General features: G+C 40.4%; 1 long non-coding RNA gene and 1 pseudogene across 2 annotated transcripts; both read left to right on the forward strand.

The window, feature by feature from the left end:
* The first annotated feature begins 4,918 nt into the window (after nt 1–4,918).
* Nucleotides 4,919–18,716, forward strand: LOC149242680 (uncharacterized). 2 transcript variants are annotated; one of them, XR_016245736.1, is made up of 3 exons: nt 4,957–5,060; nt 5,154–5,286; nt 18,233–18,716. It is a non-coding gene; the product is annotated as an uncharacterized LOC149242680 (long non-coding RNA). The 2 variants fall into 2 exon arrangements; XR_016245737.1 differs by lacking the exon at nt 18,233–18,716 and having other exon boundaries at nt 4,919–5,020; nt 5,154–5,410.
* Nucleotides 18,717–18,873: 157 nt separating this feature from the next.
* Nucleotides 18,874–20,377, forward strand: LOC149242681 (ABC transporter G family member 29-like; annotated as a pseudogene).
* Nucleotides 20,378–20,796: the final 419 nt, after the last annotated feature.

Genomic DNA, 20,796 nt, shown 5'->3' on the forward strand with positions numbered 1-20,796 from the left:
GGGTTTCCACCTTATATCTGGTGTTCTTTGGTGTGACTATCTGTTTTTTCTTGTTCATGCTCATTATTTTATGGTACTGATATGCAAAAATAATTCAATGTGTAAATAAGGAAGATTTGTTAAAAGAACTTGATAATACTGATTCACCCCCCCCTCTCAGTATTATTTTCAACACAAAAATCATCGTAAAAGGTCATTGAGCAGTCGATTGGAATTAATTTGTATAAGATCTTAGACAAGTGGGTCTTTGCAGAGCCGAGAGTGGGGACTTTCTCACATGGGTTAGGAAACTTTACCTAGGAGCTATGGTGGTCATGAACATATACAAGTATATTATGTGCACTAAATTTTCTTTAACTAACCCACGTTGGTTTAATAAAGTGTGGAAGTGGAGGGTTCTCGTGACGATAATCCTCTTCACATGGTTGGCTTGGAATATTAAAATACTGACTTGGGAAAACCTTTGTAGGAGGGGATTCGAAGGTCCTATATGGTGCCCACTATGTCAAGTGTCAATTGAAATAGAACTACATCTTTTTCTACAATGCATGACAACCTTGCAGGTATGGCTATGGGTTCTACAACTTTATAACCTTCCTTATAGATATTTTCTCTTGGTTGAAAAATTCCTTTGTTGGTGGGTCTCGATGGGGGGTCAACATAAGTTAATTCTTTTATTGTTATTCTCAGAGATCTTGTAAACAAGGAACTTTTACATTTTTGAGGGTATTCCTATTAATGTACACATAATCTGCTACAACATTGGGACATGGATGGACACACAAGTGGACTGCACTCCGACCATCAAAGATTTACATGTTCAGATTATTCCTCCACATATATGGTTTCCTGTAGGTTTTTCCGATGGAGATGCACAGGGTGTCTTCTGTGGTTGTGGGGCATGGCTCATAATTTGCAATATGACACATTACAAATTAATTTGGCATGGTGGTAGCGGTACAAATACTAGAGCTGAGATATTGGCAGTATGGGGATTGCTCTAGTTCTCCAAGAAGAGGCTTCTAGACTGCATTCATATATATGGAGATTCAAAGTCTATCATTGATGGTGTTCTAGGGCACTCTAATTTCGCTCCACCAAACCTTTGTTGTTGGTTGGATTGTATTAGATCTCTTCAACTATCAATCCAAAATATAACTTTCCAACACATATTTTGAAAATCAAACATGGTTATTGATTCTCTATCAAAAGATGGTCTTAATGTTGTTGTTGGCATTTTGAGTTTCAAATATATTGAGGATAACATAACTAAGGATGAGGATGTGATTCCTCTCCCATAGGCTCTATTTTTAGTCTTATAATGATGAATATAGATAAGTCTATTTTGGTATATTCAATATGATGTAATGTTTTGTAAATCATAAATATTCTAGGTAGTAGGGATGCATGGTTTACATGAGACAATTTGTGTGGTCTGAGATGGACATATCCCTCATGCAATGGTCTATTTTGAACAACAAACAACATGTCTAATGCTTTTATTACGCCGTAAGGCGTTTCCCTCTGAAATCAACTCCCCTCTCTGCCTACTTGTCATCTTGTAAGCCACACGATTATATGTTGGACGATTGCAACAATTTCAGCCGTTGATCGTTGATTCAAAAGGGTTTCCCAAACGGTTTGGGCGTTTCATTTGGCATCGGATCGAATAGTTTCATCCAGGCAGCTGAACCGGGCTCTAGTGCTACATGCGTCCCACTAACCCTGTCATTCCCTACCTGAACACTTTCGTTATGCACATCAGGGCATATGTTTCTGTTGGACATTTTATAGAAGTGCTCCATACCCTCGTCCAACTTCCCTTCTTTGCAAAGACCGTCCATTAGAGCAGTAAATGCAATAACATCAGGGTTATGCCCTTCGTTTAGCATCTGATACAGCAGTTTCTTGGCCTATCGGAGCTTACCTTCTTTACACAGTCGATCCATGAGGGCAGTAAATGTGATTGTGTCCGCCTCATAACCCTTCTGCAACATCACAGCTAACAACCCGAACGCCTCGTAGGTTTTCGCGATCTTGCAGAGCCCGTCTATTAGGCTACTATATGTAAAAAGATCGGGAGCCTGTTGTTTGCCCACCATTTCTTTGAAAAGTTTGAGAGCGTCCTCCATCTTGCCCTTCCTGCAAAGCCCTTTGATGAGGGTACTGAAGGTTATAACATCTGGAATATAGCCATGTGTTTCTATTCCTTCAAACACTTTGAATGCATGATCCAGTCTACCTGTTCGACAGTGAGAATTGATGATAATGTTTAAAGTTATCAGATCTGGAACAATCTCTTTTTCGCCCACAAGTTTGTAAACGGACAGCGCTGATTCATGTCGACTTTGTCGGACTAGGGGTACTTAACAAAAGGTTGCAGGTCATGAGAGATGGGATGTATTTAGATTCAGCTGAAGGCAGATGCTTTAAGGTGTCCACCGCCTCTTGAAGCCTGTTGGCGTGGCAGAGTTTTTTGATGCGCATGTCTGCAGAGGCATTGAATGCATGGAAGGGATGTCGAAACAGAAATACAAGCAACATTTTCAATCTGTACATGTTTCTCCAGGTACTGTAACTCCCAGATCATTTTTTATTTCTTGTGACAGTTGTAAAGGGGCGTCAATATTTCATTTTGAGTACAAACCCATGAGATTACATTCCTCTTCCATCGAAAATTACGCATATCCATTTCAGAATCATGGTGGAAAACCCTCAAACGAAGAAGTCATGGAGAATAGAAGTAATGAGTGCTTAGTGTCAGGCCAATTAGACGAAAACTAGGATTTGTTATATGAGGAATTTAATAATCTTTCAGAAACCCAAACAGATGGTGTTCGACATAAGGATGGATTAGGAACCACAGATGATTCGAAGAGTGACACGGCATAGTTTGGGGTGGAGGGAAGGGATTTGCAGGGGTTTAAGTGCTGTTCCGATGTGGTGGGCAGGGTTGGGAAATGGTTCGAGGGCAGGACTGAAGACAAGGGAATTTGAGAAAGCTGAACAGTTCTTCAGGGACTGGTCTTCTGGGAAAATCTTTCTAGGAAATACTACAAATGTTTGTTCATCTAAATCAGAGCCTGATCGACAGCAACCGAAGGATTTCTTCTATATTAGTCGTCGGTGTGAAGTAAAAAATCATTTTGAGGACCCACTGGGTAAAAGGGACTGCTCTCCAAATAATTTTCCTGAAGGAGTGCTCATTAAAGGGTTATTAGATGATAAGTGCATGGATCCTTGCAGAGAGAATGATCAAGTTCAGAGGCCACGCAGTTCTTACATGTATAATACATTAATTGATACTTATGGGAAGGCAGGCCGCCTAAAAGAAGCTTCCAAGTTATTTTCTAAGATGTTAAAAGAAGGAATAGGCCCAAATGTTGTAACATTCAATACCATGATTGACATATGTGGATCTTATGGATATCTTGACGAAGCAGATGCCCTTATGGTGAAAATGGAAGAGCTTCATTGCTTGCCTGACACAAGGACGTATAACACTCTTATAGCATTACATGCTCAAAATGACAATATTGATAAAGCATTTTGTTACTTCACAAAGATGAAGGAAGCAGGACTCGTTCCTGATACTGTGGGTTGTCGAACTATTTTATATGCATTTTGTATTAAACACATGGCCAGTGAAGTAGAAGCTGTTGTCAGGGAGATGGATGGATTGGGCATTCATGTGGATGAGTACTCCGAATCAGCTGTTATTAGGATGTATATAGATCTGGGGATGCTTGAGAAAGCATGGGCATGGTTTGAAAGGTTCCATCTTGCTGGAGGAATGAGCTGTGAATGCTATGCTGCCAATATTGATGCATATGGGGAACAAGGTTATTGGTTAGAAGCTGAAAAGGTGTTTAAGCGCAGTCAAGAAAGAGGCGAGGGTCAAACTGTATTAGAATTTAATGTCATGATTAAGGCCTATGGGATTGCAAAAGTCCATGACAAGGTTCTGAAGTTGTTTGAAAGAATGGAAGTTCAAGGGGTTTTGCCTGACAAATGTACATATGCTTCTGTCATTCAGACATTTGCAAGTTCAGGACTTCTAGATGAATCAAAACACTTTATTACCGAAATGCAGGAAGCAGGGTTTGTGACTAACTGTTCATCATTTTGTGCTGTTATTGCCGCCTATGGAAGATTGGGTCGCGCTGCAGAGGCAGAGAAGACGTTTGAAAAGATGGTTAAAGCAGGTGTGGAGCCAGATGTTTTTGTTTATGGTGCCTTGATAAATTCATTTGCTGAAGCTGGATGTGTGGAAGAAGCTGTACGTTACTTTCAAATAATGCAAAATGTTGGTTTTGCAGGGAACTCTGTGGTGTATAGTTCTTTGATTAAGGTTTATAGTAAACGTGGTCTTTTGAAGGAAGGACAAGAAACGTACAAACGCATACAGGAATTGGGTGTTGAGCCAGATGCCTTTTTATCAGGCTGTATGCTTTACCTTTATGCTCGCACTGATATGGTGACTGAAGCACAAGAAGTGTTCAAAGTCTTGAAGGGAAAGCAGCAGGCAAATGAATTTTCTTTTTCCATGATGTTGTCCTTATACAAAAAGAATGGAAGGCTTAATGAAGCCACTGAAATTGCAAAGGAAATGTTAGAATCAGGATTTCTTACTAACGTTCTTTCTTTTAATAGTGTCATTAGCCTGTTCATTGCAGATGGAACTAACATTGCATGTGCTGGATGAACTCCCTGTTTATCTCATGCTGGAGAGATTACCCGCTCGAAACCCTTCGCAGACAGTAGTGATGGCTACGCTGGAGTTTCGATTTCCTGATTCACACAGTTGCCCTACAGATGTAGCCTTTATCATGCCCTGAGGTGTTTAATTTAATGTTTAATTTAGATTTTAGCTCAATTTCCCATGTCTAATCTGAGTTAAATTTACTGTGATGTGTAGGGTTCCTCCCAAGTTGCCCGAATCCATCACGCAAACGACTTCCCTACTGAATCTGAAGACCCCACAGGAAAATTTCTGTTCTAATGTGGAGCGTAAACCCTGGTAAGTGACCACTGACAATTGCAAGAATGCGTAAACCCTGGTAAGTGACCACTGACAATTGGAAGAATTCGATTTGTTCTCCAGTTAGGGTTTTACAATAGTTTCCTTATTTCTTCTCTTGGTTGCTTTGCAGGGTGTTATTTCTGCTCTTGGTTGATCTGCAGGGTGTCAGGCCCTCTACCGCGAAGGCTAATTTTAGCCACAAGAACGGGGTTGCCTCAGGAATAACTTGGGAATCTGGTCTTTTATGTCCTTCACCATTTCAGGTGCTTGCTCACATTCTGCTCTTTATTAGGTTGCTTATCTGGATTATTAAACCTTCAATTCCTGGAGGGTGCCATAAGGTATATTGCCAAGAGCAGGACTCAGGAGCTGAACCCGAGGAATATTAAAAACATCAAGATCTGGATGAGTGTTATAGCTCCAAATCTCACTCTTATGGTTTTTGATGCTGCACTCATGGCCTAGGGCAACCCCTCCTTCCAGACCTGGTCCTAAAATTTAAAAAACAGTGTTTTATCCCCTATACGCGACATTGCCCTGAGTTAAACGCGTGTACACGCGGGTCTGTGTATACCCAACCCGCGTGTATGTATTAAAACACTTAAAAAAATAAATAATTCCTTATTTTCGGGCGGAGATCGCGGGTTTTACCTGCTGATCACCTGTTACTGCCCGTGGCCCAACTGTTCCCAACCAACTCCTAACTAAAAAACTACTTTGGAGATGGTATAAAAAGACATCAAAGGGAAGGTCTAGGGGGGAGAGAGAAAAGGAGAGCAAGATTATTATGCTGAGATTTTCCCCTTAGACCAGGTTTGAATCCTTGGTGCCTTCTGCACTTCCCCCATTTTGCATTGGAAACCCTTGTTTCCATGTGTATTGGTGATCATTCATTCTTTATATCACCATTGAGTAAGACTTGGAAGGAGCTCTTGTTGGAGGCTTGAGGCTGGAACGAATCTGGGAGGAAGCTTTGCTTGGAGCCTGCTGAAGGTGTTTCAGGTGAAATCTTTCCGTTATATGTACTTTACTTGCCTTTATATAAAGAAACACGTCTTGGTTCCCGAAACAATATTTCTTTGTGCTTATGAGGTTCATATTTTGAATTCTTATGCAAGTAGTTACTTAAAGATTTTTATAACTAACTTTATAGCATGAAGATGGTTTATGTATAAGTATTTGTCCATGTACTGCTGTGTTCTGATTTGCTTGTTTTACAGGTCAAAGGAGAAGAAGGGAACTCCAAGAAGGGTTTGGACCCTAAAGGTCTTCTCGAACGTAGGACCTTAGGTACGTACCCTCAACATTAGAATTTGCTTACAGTAAAGATAATGGCTGTGTGTGTGTTTCTTTGAATAAGCAATTTTCAGTCTGGTAGAGTCTTAACCCAAAGGACCCTAGGGGTACTTTCCCCTCAACCAGAATTGGCGACTCCGCTGGGGAACAACACTCTTGTTGTTCCTAGTTTGGGTAGTCTTCAAGCCAATCAAGGCTCAGCCTCTCTGTTTGCTGGCTCTGACTGTCTGATCTGTTCTTGAACTCTAAGCTTTTCGAGTTTTTTCAGTCTGTGTTTTTTATTTTTCTTGAAAATCTTCAGATACGCTGTTTTTTTGGATTACAGAAGCGTATATACGCAAGTTTAACTAAGTGAACCCGTGTATACGTGGGTTTCCTCAGTTACAGTCGCATGTACACGCACTCTGCATATCATTGCAGGCGCGTATATTACATAATTTTCAAGATTTATAAATTTTCTTTTTGCTGAATGTTTGTCTGGTGGTTTGGGTCAGTTTGAAGCAATCATTTTCCAGTAACAGTCCTCTGTTTAACAGGGGGCATCTTGTTCTGAACTCTCTCTAATTATAAGGAGTATTAGTCTTGTTTTCGTTGATTGCAAGCGTCATTGTTTTTTGACACACAAGATTTCTTGTTAAGAATCTTGATTGCTCTGTTTTGGCAGAGTAGGAAGATTGGATTCAATCTTTGTGTTCATTTTGATTTGGTGACCCTTTTGTTTGCTTAACGAAACCATTTTTGTGACCATTTGCTCCTTCGTTTCGGGAAAGTTATTTGTTATCACTTTCTTGAGACTTGTCTTTTGATCTTTTGGACTTTCATTGCTGCTTTTGATTGTCAAGAGCGATTTCAAACACATTTATTTTTGTTGGGTTTTCATCATTTGAAAGGTGTCAATTCGCAAAAGTGTTAGGTTGCCTATTCTTCAATCATTAGTGTCAGTATTTTTGAGAGCATTATTTGAAAAAGACTTCTTTGCTTGTTGTTTGAAAGAAAATCTTTTGAAAGTTTTAAGTTTCGCTTTCTTAAACTTGCTTTTCATTTGATTTCCTTTTTTGCGAAGTGAAAGTGCTTTATGTTTATCTTAGAACTTGTTTTTATTGTTTGGACGAAATGATTGGTAGCACATCATATTCTATCTAAGCATTTTAGTGGCAAGACAAATTTGATAAGTGAGAAACTTTCCTTCTTTGTTTGCAGAGTAGTCTTAAAATCTTGCATTCACATATAGTTGTTGCATTAGGATGGATTTGCATCCCTTTTTATGCATACATAGCTTTTTTAGCTTTTGTGAGTGTGGAGTTTGAAAAGAAAGCAAAAAACTTTGTTTTATTAGAAGTATCTCTGAACCTCATAGAAATTGCTCTTCATCGAAAACAAAAATTGCATATGCATGTAGCTAAGTTTTATTAATTTCTTTTTGCGTCAAAAAACACCACTAGTTTCACTTCCGTGACCTTGTGACTTAAAGAACAGCCTAATAAAATCAAGCGCTAATTAAAATCCACTAGAACTTTTTGTTTTAGTCAGTTACACCAACAAGTTTAGGATTTTAGGGCCTTGGATTAGGCGAGTGGAGAGTTAACTCTCCAAGGCCACATAAAACGTCAAACATAAGAGTCTGAATAACGAGAGAAAATCCAATAGCGTTAGGAAGACCAGGAAAGCTCCGGATCTGGGAGTTAAGCACGAGGGTCTGTGAAGACAAGGAAGAGAGATACCCGCTCTCCTACTTGTCCGAACTTACCTCACGACTGTTCCGCCTGGTTTCTGCGACGAGTTGGTATCCATAGTTGCTTCTCGTAGGGAACTACACAGGTGGCTGTGGAGGGGAATCCCGTGGCACCTGAGGTTGACGTTGCATCACTCTCGACAGTACTACTGGAGGGCACCCTTGCGAAGCTTGGGGGCTTGCACTGGTGCAGGCTGTTGTTAGGAGGTCAGCGTAACTTCCTCTGATACCTTCGCTGATAGGACTCGGCCGTCATTATCCCAGACTATCTTCGGAAGACCCCTGACTCCACTTTCTTGTATTTTGGTGTCCGGTCCTCATCACCCGGAGCGGAAATACTCGGAAGTTGTTTGACTGGATGTATCTTTAGGGACTTTATAGTGAGTGCTCTTTGCTCCTTGTATATAGTTGGCTTTAGGTACTTTTGTCTAGTCACGTTTGGACTTTGTGTTCTGAGTGACCGACTTACCACTCTACCAATCTTGAAAGGCTTTTGGTTGTTCTTTCAGAAGTTGTGGAGTTGCCTCCTCAAGGGCAAAAGGTTTTGATTGCTTATTCATATTCCTTGAAGAGTTATTTCTACGTTCCCGTAGGGGAAGGGTCTTTGGATCAATTTAATATGGCTAATATTCCTGTGGAAACCAACCAGGGTACCCTTTCAAAAGGGGATCCTTGTGCTTTTCCTTTCTTTGGAAACGTTGGTACTCCCTTGATGGCCACTTTGAATATTCCTGGGTTGAATGTTGGACTACCCGTTTGGCTGTGGTCCACTCCGAATATTCCAAATGCTCTTGAAGCCTCTAAGTTGAATGCTTTATTTCAAGGGCATCACATGGGTGCTAATTGTTCATCTTCTTTCAAAGAGAAATCTGGGGTTCCTTCTTCTCCTCCTTCTTGTCACAAGAAATCTAAAAAGAGGAGAAAGAGGAAGTCAAAGAATAAGAATAATTCTATCCTTTCATCTTCAACCTCTGCAATTCATGTTGGAGATGAGTCTTCAGCCACTGCTAGTCATGCTGGGGGCACAAGTCTAGTCACTGCGAGTCACACTAGCATTTCCTCTTCAACCTCTGTGAGTCATGTTGGAGATGAGCCTTTAGCCACTGCTAGTCATGCTGGGGGCACAAGTCTAGTCACTGCGAGTCACACTAACACTTCATCATCAACCTCTGCGAGTCATGTTGGAGATGAGTCTTCAGTCGCTGCAAGTCATGCTGGGGGCATGAGTCTAGTCACTGCGAGTCATACTAGCAAAGAGTCACCGACCTCTGCAATTCGTGTTCAGGACTTTCCACAAACCATTGCTAGTCATGTTGGCGGAATGGAGGTTGATAAGAAACCTGGACGTAGAAGTTTTAAACCTAAGTTCCCTTGTAAGATATGCAAGGGAGACCATCTTACTCATTTATGCCCTGGTATTCCAGAGGTTCAAAGGATATGGTCCGAGTCTGAAAGTACTTCTACTCCTAGATCTGATATGGTTTCTCATCAATCCCATCAACATTGGTTGATAAGGTGGTAGAGCCAGTGCAATCGCTGGCCGATTACACTCCTCTTTTGGGGGGTGAAGGGCCTAACAAAAGAGTTTGTTTGATCTCTAGTACAGAGTCTTCTAGTATAGGGGGCATTCTGGTTACTTTGAATGTTCCCCCTCCAAGTGCTAAGAGTGTTTCCTTTGATTGGGATAGTCTTGTTGAGTCTCGTCTTCCTCCCGCTGCACCTTTTCAAATAAAGGTCAGGGTGAATTCCACAAATGTCTATCGATGTATGGTGGATGAAGGATCCTCTTTGACTTGGAAAGCTTTGGGTTCCCCAAAGTTGTTGACAGCTCAGAGTCAGTTGTTAGCCTATGATAGAAGGCCTGGTGAATCTATGGGTGTTCTTCCTCAAGTACCTATCACTTTAGGTGGGAAGACTGCCTTAATCGATATGATGGTAGTTGATAGCCCTTTAGACTTTAATATGCTACTTGGGCGTGATTATGTCTATGCTATGAATGCTGTGGTGTATTCACTCTTTCGAGTAATGTGCTTTCCTCATAATGGGAATATTGTCACTATTGATCAGCTTGCATCTGATAATCACCACCCTAATTCAACTTTACTGCAGAATGCCCCTTGGTTTGTTCCAAGTGTTCAAGTAGACTCTACCCTGCCACGGGTGAATTATGTGGCATTGAGTCCTCAATGTTCAATTACTTCTGAGAAGGATCCTTTGACTTATTATTCTCCTTCTTGGGACTTGGTCCCGACAGTTGACCGAGAGATTCATCCTATAGGGACATGGGACCCTTTAATTCCCTCTTTTGATCCTTGTAGTTCTCATGATTTCTTAGAACTTGTTTTGCCTTCACAGGAGGAACTCTTTGAAGCCATGAGTTATGACTACCAAAGGAGTCCTTGGTCCGATCCCTGCAAGGGGTTTGTCCAGAAGAACTATTATGCGTAAGCCGCAAGGCTGCGTGGTTCCCTGTACCATATTGTATATATGAGGTACGCATTTTCCAAGTGTTGTATTCTATAACACAAGATCTTATATGAAGTTTATATGTGGGATGTATTAACTTCATATCTAGTGTTCCTATTTATGTTTACAGAACTTGGAAGATTTCTCCTTTGGAAGTTTATGGTTGGTCCGTTCTGACAGGTATTGGTTCTCGAAACTGGCATATAGGTTAGGTTTTTCCACCTGCATTGTGCATTTATCAGTTTCCTCTCCCATTTTGCCTTAGGATCGACCCCACCAAGTTATGGTGCAGAACCTTCTCATTGCTTAGAAGTATCATGACTTGTGTGGTAGAGCCTACCTTATCATGGGTGCCCTAGTTAGTACCTTTTTTGTCGCTTGGCACTCATGCTGATTTTTTATCCCTAGGCTCGGGAGTCCTCTGTAGTCCCGCCATGACTTATGCGTTGAAGACTCATTCCTCTTAGCTTCTCCGCTTTGTTCTGGCCTTATACCCTAGAGGCTCCTATGTGTGTCGAGTCGTACTTCTGCATTGCATGTTGACCATTTGCACCTTTTGGCCTAGAGCCGGCTTCACTTGGACTCGTGTTTAAGCCGACTTTTGACCATGACATCTGCAAAATCAACCTTGCATACCTTTGACTTCTGCCGCTTGACATACCCAGATCCGTAGAAGGAACATACCTCTGAGTGTCACTGACCAGTTTTCACCTCCCTGCATTGAACATAGGAACGTTCCTTTCCCAGGAACTAGATCATCTGTTTCACCGACACTCGTTCTTTCCACTGTACCATAGCATTCTTTTATTCTTTTTCCGGCTTAACAGAAAAAGACAAAAAAAATTAAATATTCCAAAAAAGAGCGGGAACAGGGACATTATTTCCATTTATTGTTGGCAGCTAGAGTCAGTCGTGTCGCCCTTGAACAAAGCACTCAAAACAAGGTCTCCTCCGCATGGGTGGGATTTAGTTTGACTTAGGTATGCCATAACCTTGTTATTGAGTCAGTTCTCCCCCGATTGGTTATCTCTTCCAATCATATGGAGGGTTCGTTCGTGCCTCCTGCATGGCGAACTTATACAGAGTCATCATATGCTGCCACATAGTCACATTGGGTCGTGCTTTTGTTCAAGGGAAGTTAGCCTGAGTCGGCCTCTCTGCGGTGTCCCTTGACTCATTTTTCAGTCGGCCATCCCTGGTTGTCAGTATCATGTCTATCATCACATCAGCTATATTGGTCCTTTACTCGTGCCGGTTTGAGAAGGTCCCCATTGACTTCTTGCTGGTGGGTCTTGTCCTTATCGACGATGACACCTTGCTCTGAGGACAGGCCTAGAGCCGCACCCTGGCCCTATTTTCATTATTGATAGGTCACCTTGTGCTCAGCATCGATCAGTATCATGGGTCTTTGACTGAGTGGTTTCCCTTGTGTTCGACATCAGCATACATTATCACACATTGGGATTCGTGCAGTACCTTGGTTTCCATTTGACCCTATTGGTGGATACCTCGCCTCTGTGTCAGCTTTCATTATTGGTTGGTTTAGAGGGTTTCTGCCGTGCGCTAGCCACATCTTGTGTACGCCGGAAACGTACTTCGGTTGGGTTACTACATCTTTTTCATCTGATTCCTTCCACATTATTGGCCTACGGGTTACACTCGCGCTAGATTGATGAAGGATGCCTTAATGCCTTCCTTCTAGCGGATCTTTCCCTATCGACTCCGACTCATTGCTCTGGGGCAAGGATCTAGAGTCCATTTGGCAGTACCTTGGGGTTTGCAGTCATTAGTGGCAGATCCTTCGCTATCGACAGTGGGAAACCATCATTGTCTCCTGATCGATAGATTCTTACAGGTGTTCGACTTCAACTCATCTATTCACACTTGTTAGATTGTACTGGGTACCTTGACGCTCATTATCATTATCAGTGAGTAGTCTCGCGTTTGTTAACGGTATACATCAATGACCGGTAATCAAACGATTTCTCACATGGTCGAATTCAGATCATTTATTCCCATGGTGTAGAAATGTACCACGACGGTCGGTGAAGACCTCAGGTTGTATCAGCATTCATTGGTTCACTTGACAGTTGCTCCTGTTGCTGCTAGTTGATACCACTCCACTTTATATGTTGCAGTTAGTCATGGCGACATTCTATATGTTGGCACCTGAGTTTGCAGTGTAGTACCATCCTATTCCATCATGTTCAGTTGGTACCTTTTGGGATCAGTCTTTGATATCAGTGATCCGTTGCATCTTTCAGCATCATTGACAGTCTTATATGTGATATTCAGACATGTACTTGCTCCTTATGATCAGATGATCCATTATGTATCTTCCAGTCATTTATACTTGTATACTTAGTGGATCCGCTTGTACTTGATATGCGGACATGCTTTACTTATTCTGAGCATGGGTATGCCCGCCTCAGACAGTGTTTCTTTCTGATCTCCTTTTGGTGGCTTGGCAGGCTGAATTCTGGTGAAGTCCTCCTTGGTCTCTCAACAGACTTCCTTTCCATGTACTTACATAATATTTTTCGGCCATCATGTTCCCCTTCTGACCTCATATATTAGGGGGCATCTGTTATAGCTCCAAATCTCACTCTTATGGTTTGTGATGCTGCACTCATGGCCTAGGGCAACTCCTCCTTCCAGACCTGGTCCTAAAATTTAAAAAACAGTGTTTTATCCCCTATATGCGACATTGCCCTGAGTTAAATGCGTGTACACGCGGGTCTGTGTATACCCAACCCGCGTGTATGTATTAAAACACTTAAAAAAATAAATAATTCCTTATTTTTGGGCGGAGATCGCGGGTTTTACCTGCTGATCACATGTTAGTGCCCGTGGCCCAACTGTTCCCAACCAACTCCTAACTAAAAAACTACTTTGGAGATGGTATAAAAAGACATCAAAGGGAAGGCCTAGGGGGGAGAGAGAAAAGGAGAGCAAGATTATTATGCTGAGATTTTCCCCTTAGACCAGGTCTGAAGTCCTTGGTGCCTTCTACACTTCCCCCATTTTGCATTGGAAACCCTTGTTTCCATGTGTATTGGTGATCATTCATTCTTTATATCACCATTGAGTAAGACTTGGAAGGAGCTCTTGTTGGAGGCTTGAGGCTGGAACGAATCTGGGAGGAAGCTTTGCTTGGAGCCTGCTGAAGGTGTTTCAGGTGAAATCTTTCCGTTATATGTACTTTACTTGCCTTTATATAAAGAAACACGTCTTGGTTCCCGAAACAATCTTTCTTTGTGCTTATGAGGTTCATATTTTGAATTCTTATGCAAGTAGTTACTTAAAGATTTTTATAACTAACTTTATAGCATGAAGATGGTTTACGTATAAGTATTTGTCCATGTACTGCTGTGTTCTTTGATTTGTTTGTTTTACAGGTCAAAGGAGAAGAAGGGAACTCCAAGAAGGGTTTGGACCCTAAAGGTCTTCTCGAACGTAGGACCTTAGGTACGTACCCTCAACATTAGAATTTGCTTACAGTAAAGATAATGGCTGTGTGTGTGTTTCTTTGAATAAGCAATTTTCAGTCTGGTAGAGTCTTAACCCAAAGGACCCTAGGGGTACTTTCCCCTCAACCAATGAGCGCAGCGCTGAGTCATCAGAATGACTGCAATTCGGCTCTCAAATATGTTAATACTACCCAGGCAGTTGGAAGATCCATGCAAGAACTCATTATAGTTATGAACTTCACTAGTAATGCTCTAAGCATGGTCGATGCTCTGGATACTTACGGGAAGAATATGGTCATATGGAGGCCTCCCAAAACGGAGAGATCATTGAATTTATCTAGCACTGCAGATTATTCCCATCATTTCAATAAAATTTTGGGTGTATCAGAGGTAAATGAATTGGTTCCCGACGTTACTGTTTCGAAGGATGAATCCTCCATGAGCATTCAACAAGCTGTGAACAGTGCACCGGATTATTCTGAACGGAGATTTGTGATACGTATCAAGGCTGGGGTTTATGAGGAGATCGTTAGGATTCCTCCCAATAAGACTAATATCATGTTTGTGGGCGATGGCATGGATAGGACTGTGATCAGGGGGTCTATGAGTGTGTCGTCCTTGCCTGGTGTTCCCACTACATATGACTCTGCAACTGTTGGTAATACTCGTCCTGGTTCCTCTTTCTTCTCCTTCATACCAAGTTAATTTTGTTTGCCTGAGTTTGGTTATGGTATTGTGTTTAATGATGGTGTGATTCCTGGCTGATTTTACATGCCTGAATTCCATGTGTTAGACCTATGAACCAAAGGAATCCTACTGAAGTAGTTAAAACCTCTTTGATTTGAAAAGCAAATACCCATTAAGCTAAGTAGGTTCCCGAATCCCTTGATAGTTCCAAGAACAAAATGGAGGTGTATTCTACAACCTGAGTTGTGTCCACTGCCCCACGCCCCCTGCTCCCACCATGCGTGTATTGAATCAAATCCATGCATTTGGTACATTTATGATTTAATATGGATACTGGACTCAGTGTGCAGCTTCAGAAATCCCAAATACATATTTCCAGTTTAGCTTCAGAAATCCCAAATGCATATTTCCAGTTTATCCAAATAACATAGTGTTTTGGCTTTTGTCAATTTTACTCGAAATCCAATGAGCTGAGCTTTACAGCCTCTAAGAAAGAGGGAAATAGTCATAGACAAAATATAGCTAGAAAGGTTCAGGCTGTCTATGTAAGAGGGAAATAGACACAATACAGCTAGAACTGTAAGAGATGGCTTCTTATTTCAATGCTTTGAGTAAGCATCCCTGACTATGTACGGGAGATCGTCTTTAGACCAAGTGTTGACCCTGGCTGTCGAAAAAGAGTCTCCATCGTAGGCTTTGAAGCTCCATGGCTACTAGCTTGTGCAACATGTTATTGTTGCTATGGGGTAGTGTAAACTATGTAATGTCTTAAGAGCAGAAACGATTCATCATGCAAAAGGGATTAATAAAGTTTAGTAAAGCAAGAACTTTTTTGAACTTTATGGTTTTATGCCATGGTCCTTTTATTGAAAGAGTGGTTGTCAATGATCAAGTTTGGTGTCTTGAGTCCCTTCTTTAATACTATTTTATAAAAGTTGGCCCTTTTCCTCTGCCTTCAAATTATAGGGAAGATGGTATTTTTGAATATGCAATTCACATTCCTACAGCGAACTCTTAAGCGTGTCTTCATGAAAATGGCACGTAGCACGGTCAAAGAGAAGCTTTGGTCTTGGGTTGGGTTTGATTCCTAGCTTGTAAATTTTTCCAGATGTTGTAGTTCAAACTTCGAAGATGAAAGTACAAAGCATTGGTAGACAAACTGCTTAAGAGTCATTAAGCATGTAAAGGGTTAACGGCTGAGTATTACATTTTGTGTGAAACAAGAAAACAGGAAATTAACCGTTTCCATGAGAAAATGCTTCAGGGACTGCTTGCCAACCTACTTTCTCTATCCAGGACTCTGGCTTCTTTTTTGGTGACTTGTGTACAAAATGCGGTTGATTGTTGCGACTGCCAACTTGACACCACGTACAGCTCTAGAAGAAGATCAGTGAGAGCTTAAGGACATGTGTTTCTTCCGGTTAAAATCCAGAGTAGTGTGGATTATGTATGCTTTTGTATATTTTAGTAGTACAATGGCTACCTGAAGGATCCAATGGCTACTTAAAGGTAGGTCCCTTGTCGCACAAACAAAACGATCTTATACATCAATTTGATGTCTCGGTTGGTTGTGACCTTAAAAGTTGGATTATTAATATATATCCCTAAGGGACTGGCACCCCTCTCAAAAGTTTGTAGATCTCTCAAAGGTCTGCAAGTCTGGTCATGGATGCAACTACCTTTGATACAGTTGCAGATTCTTTTATGGATCCTCTTAATGAGCCCAAAGGGGTCTAATCACTTGTCCAAATCTTGTAGTCAAGGAATGCAGACAGAAGGTGTGCCTTTCCCATCATGTTGCTTACAACTGTTGCCTGAAAATGCCAAAACACAATGCCAATGCCCTGCATGCTAGATAAAGTTAATAACAGTCTGAAGAAAGGTACAGATATAGATGACAAGACCTCCTTCTAGGGAATCAAAATGGAAAATGACGCTTAAATATCCAATCAACGAATTAGAATTTCACCACTGAAGTTCAACCCAGATTAAATTGCTTGCTAGGAAATGTTGATCTAGAAATCATCAACAAGAATTCAGATGGGAGAAGAGAACAGTTGAAATCCAAGATTGCTTTGAATGCACTCTGTCAATTGCTAAAACAAGAACAATGCTTTTCTTTAGATTGTGGGTTGTTCAAGAGAGGAGAACTATAATATTTATTTCTGCAGATTCGGTCCTCTTAAGGCATTTAAAACAGAAAACATTGAAAGATAGTTTTACATTTTAAGGATAAAATATCTGGAACCTTTCATCATGACACCTGTAATGTCATTTAACAGGCATTGAGCTTTGCAAGTTTGATCCTCAGGTTACACCGCAGTAGAGCATAATTTCCAGGGTCATACGCTAAAATTATAAATTGGATCCTGGGGTTCTGCTGATAACTGTACAAGTATGTATATGTTATTTTCAGACAGAAAATGTTTCCCCTGTGAAATCATCTCCAAATCAGCTACAACAGCAGGGAAGGTTTACTCAACATCTCAACTGCAAGCTCTCTCCACGAGAGCAACGACTGACAAATGATGCAAGGTAAGCTTCTGAAGATGTAATCTAAGGTTAGATTTTTCGATTTTCTTTTGGATTAAATTTAATATGGTTCATTTGTTTTAAAATGGGTCCCACGATGTCACCTTGCTAAAGCACCACTTTTCTTCCCTTAAAAGCAAAGATTAGCAGGTTCATTGCTCCCTGTACACTGACAAGGAGCAATGCATCCCTCTTGTCCTTACTGCAAGGAGCAATGATTGCTTAATGCCCTTCAGCAGCAATGACCTGGTCAAGCTTTTAGATTTGTTCATTTTTTAGGGGATCACTTTGAAGAGGTTTGAATTTTCAATTACCTCATCTAATCGCTTGGGAACTCTTACTAAACTTTGAATTCACTAGGACAAAGGGTCTGGAATCATCCTCTCCTCTCCTCTCCTCACCAAGTCTATATAATGAAGTCATTCCTAAGGGACAGAAAAAAAGCTCTCTCTAAGATTTTTCAGCAGCATGTAATTATCTCTCTCTGGAGTGGCTTCATTATATAGACTTGGTGAGGAGAGGAGAGGATGAATCTAGACCCTTAGGTCTTGCCATTGCCAGCCCACAGCGCTTTCCAGCCTTGTTCTTTCATCACTGCTTTTTCTCATAGTAATGATAAAATTCAACTATTTTGATTCATTGTAATGTATGGTTCAAAATGCTGGTATGAAAAATATATGACAAAATACACATAAAAATTGAATACACATAAAAATTGTTACAGATGTATAGTAAAGGACTAGAATTTCCCTTTAGATTCAATTTATTGTTTTTATTCAATAATTATTTACTGGATGCATATAAAAATAAAAAACAATGTTTAATCCTTAATTTTTAAACAAAAATATAATAAATTTAATTAGATTGAACATTTGCAAGGCACTTGTTTAGAAAATCCAATTCTCTTAGGTTTGGGCAGATGCAAATTCAGAATGCTTATGACTGAATGTTGTGACTAGAGGAGAGCTTGCTTGTTGGATTCTCAGGCATATCCCTTACAAAGAAATAAGTCATGTTTTGCTGCAGAAATACCGTCTTTACTTGAAGAGACTGAACGGTTCGATTCCGGCACCATATCCAGTGGCTTCGTTCTAGAAAGGAAGATCTTTTAGAATCCCATCAATATCAATGTTTAGAACAATTTTCACTGCCCACTCTGAAGGGCAATGCATTTGGACACCTAGGTAAAACCTGATAATCATGTGTGTAAAGCAATGCTTACTGAACAACACCCTCCCAAACAATCCCAACTACAATAGCATTCTTTCTTTTTTTGCAGCTGCTGTTGATGAAACATGGTGGTCAAATTATATATGGCGGTCCACTAGGTCGCCATTCAATCCATGTCATAGAGTACTTCCAGGTATATGATTAATGTTTGCTAATGCAGCATATGTTATTAAGGCATCTTACAGTTTATTCAAGTCTCATTGAATTTAGCAACTTGAAATGTCCTGGACAGGCTATTGAAGGTGTGACAAAGATTACTGATAAATGTAACCCTGCAACATGGATGCTAGAAATCAGATCTAGAGCTGTTGAGGAGTGCCTTGAGATAGATTTTGCTGAAATTTATAAGAAGTCTCCTCTTTTCCAGTAAGTCTAGATCAAACGCTCTTATAATGCCCATAACAGATTTCAAAGAAATATGAATACCATATTCATGGATGTGCTATGGAAGAAAAACGAGAGGTTATATTGAGGGGGATATACATATCTCTGGTTTTCCAAAGGTACAAGAGACATTTACCAGGGTTTCAGATTGCGAGCAAAATGATATTCACTTTCCTCAGATAACAGTATGAGAATCAGTAGTGTTCTCTGCTTACTTGCTCCTTTCACCAGAAATAGATACCAAGAGCAAGCAGGTAAATATTTATGGTGATTTTAATCTTAAAAATATACTCCTGATGCAACAGAAATGTTGAGAGCCGCTTATGAACCACCTGTGGACTTTAATATAGTTTCTTTCTTTCATTCTTAATATTGGGTTTCCTAAGATTGAGATTGTTCTATTTAACAGATGTTTGTGGATGAAGTGCTGGAGCTTGTAGAGCTTGATAGCTTGAGAGACACATTGGTGGGTCTTCCTGGTGTGACTGGTCTATCAACTGAGCAATGGAAGAGACTAACCATTGCTGTAGAACTTGTTGCAAATCCTTCAATCATATTCATGGATGAGCCGACATCTGGTCTGGATGCCAGAGCTGCAGCTATCGCGATGCATACAGTTAGGAATACAGTGGACACAGGCCGAATTGTAGTCTGTACTATCCATCAGCCAAGTATAGATATTTTTGAAGGATTTGATGAGGTAAGATACATCTCTAACTCCTTACAAGTTGTTAATATAGCCAAATCTGAAATTGCGATCAGACACCCACAAAAAAAATATGAAAGCATGCATGAGACCACATGTCATGGAAGGAAAAATATTTTTCACTAGAAATCCAAACCACTGACAATAATCATAGGGGGCCAATTGGTAGTGATGTATCTAGAGTTCGGAGAGCTATATTTAAATTTCAAATCCAAGGCCATGGAGTAAAATATTTAATATCAAAGGTCTTCAGCAAAATGGCTAGTTTTGAAAAGGTTATAAGATGGATTGTACGAAGAAGTAGATGGTTCTGTAAATTTCTAGAAAGGAAGATCTTTTAGAAGCCCACCAATATCAATATTTAAAACAATTTTCACTGCCCACTCTGAAGGGCAATGCATTTGGACACCTAGGTAAAACCTGATAATCATGTGTGTAAAGCAATGCTTATTGAACAAAACCTTGCAAATATTTAATGATGCTTACTTTCCCAAACAATCCCAACTACAATAGCATTCTTTCTTTTTTTGCAGTTGCTGTTGATGAAACAAGGTGGTCAAATTATATATGGCGGTCCACTAGGTTGCCATTCAATCCATGTCATAGAGTACTTCCAGGTATATGATTAATGTTTGCTAATGCAACATATGTTATTAAGGCATCTTACAGTTTATTCAAGTCTCATTGAATCTAGCAACTTGAAATGTCCTGGACAGGCTATTGAAGGTGTGACAAAGATAACTGATAAATGTAACCCTGCAACATGGATGCTAGAAATCAGCTTTAGAGCTGCTGAGGAGTGCCTTGAGATAGATTTTGCTGAAATTTATAAGAAGTCTCATCTTTTCTAGTAAGTCCAGATCAAACGCTCTTATAAGTCGCACTCACCATTGCTTATATATTTTCATCAAAATATATATGTGTATATCTTTATATTTTTGTTCTACTCTCCAATTTTGTCCCGAATTTTTTCCTTATCCTTGCCCAAAACTTGGCCTCCCCGAATTTTCCTTGATTATGCATCTGGTAACGCTTGGAGGGAGCTGTGCTAAACGCCATCTCTTTCTTTAAACTGTTAGAAGCCCCCCAAATGCCCTGTTTCTTTCTGTATCCATGTATACCACTAGGCTATATGTGTTCTCTGTGTTGGTGAAGTGATAACATGGAATTTAAATGCCCTACTAGGCTACATGTACTGTGCTGTCAAATTGGCCCCGTGAAACTTGAAATCATGATAACTAATTTGGAATTGCGATTTTTTATCTGCTAA

Source organism: Pinus tabuliformis, chromosome 8 (assembly GCF_031772625.1).
Source record: "Pinus tabuliformis cultivar Carrire ecotype Pingquan chromosome 8, CPIR1, whole genome shotgun sequence".
Taxonomy (NCBI): Eukaryota; Viridiplantae; Streptophyta; class Pinopsida; order Pinales; family Pinaceae; genus Pinus; species Pinus tabuliformis.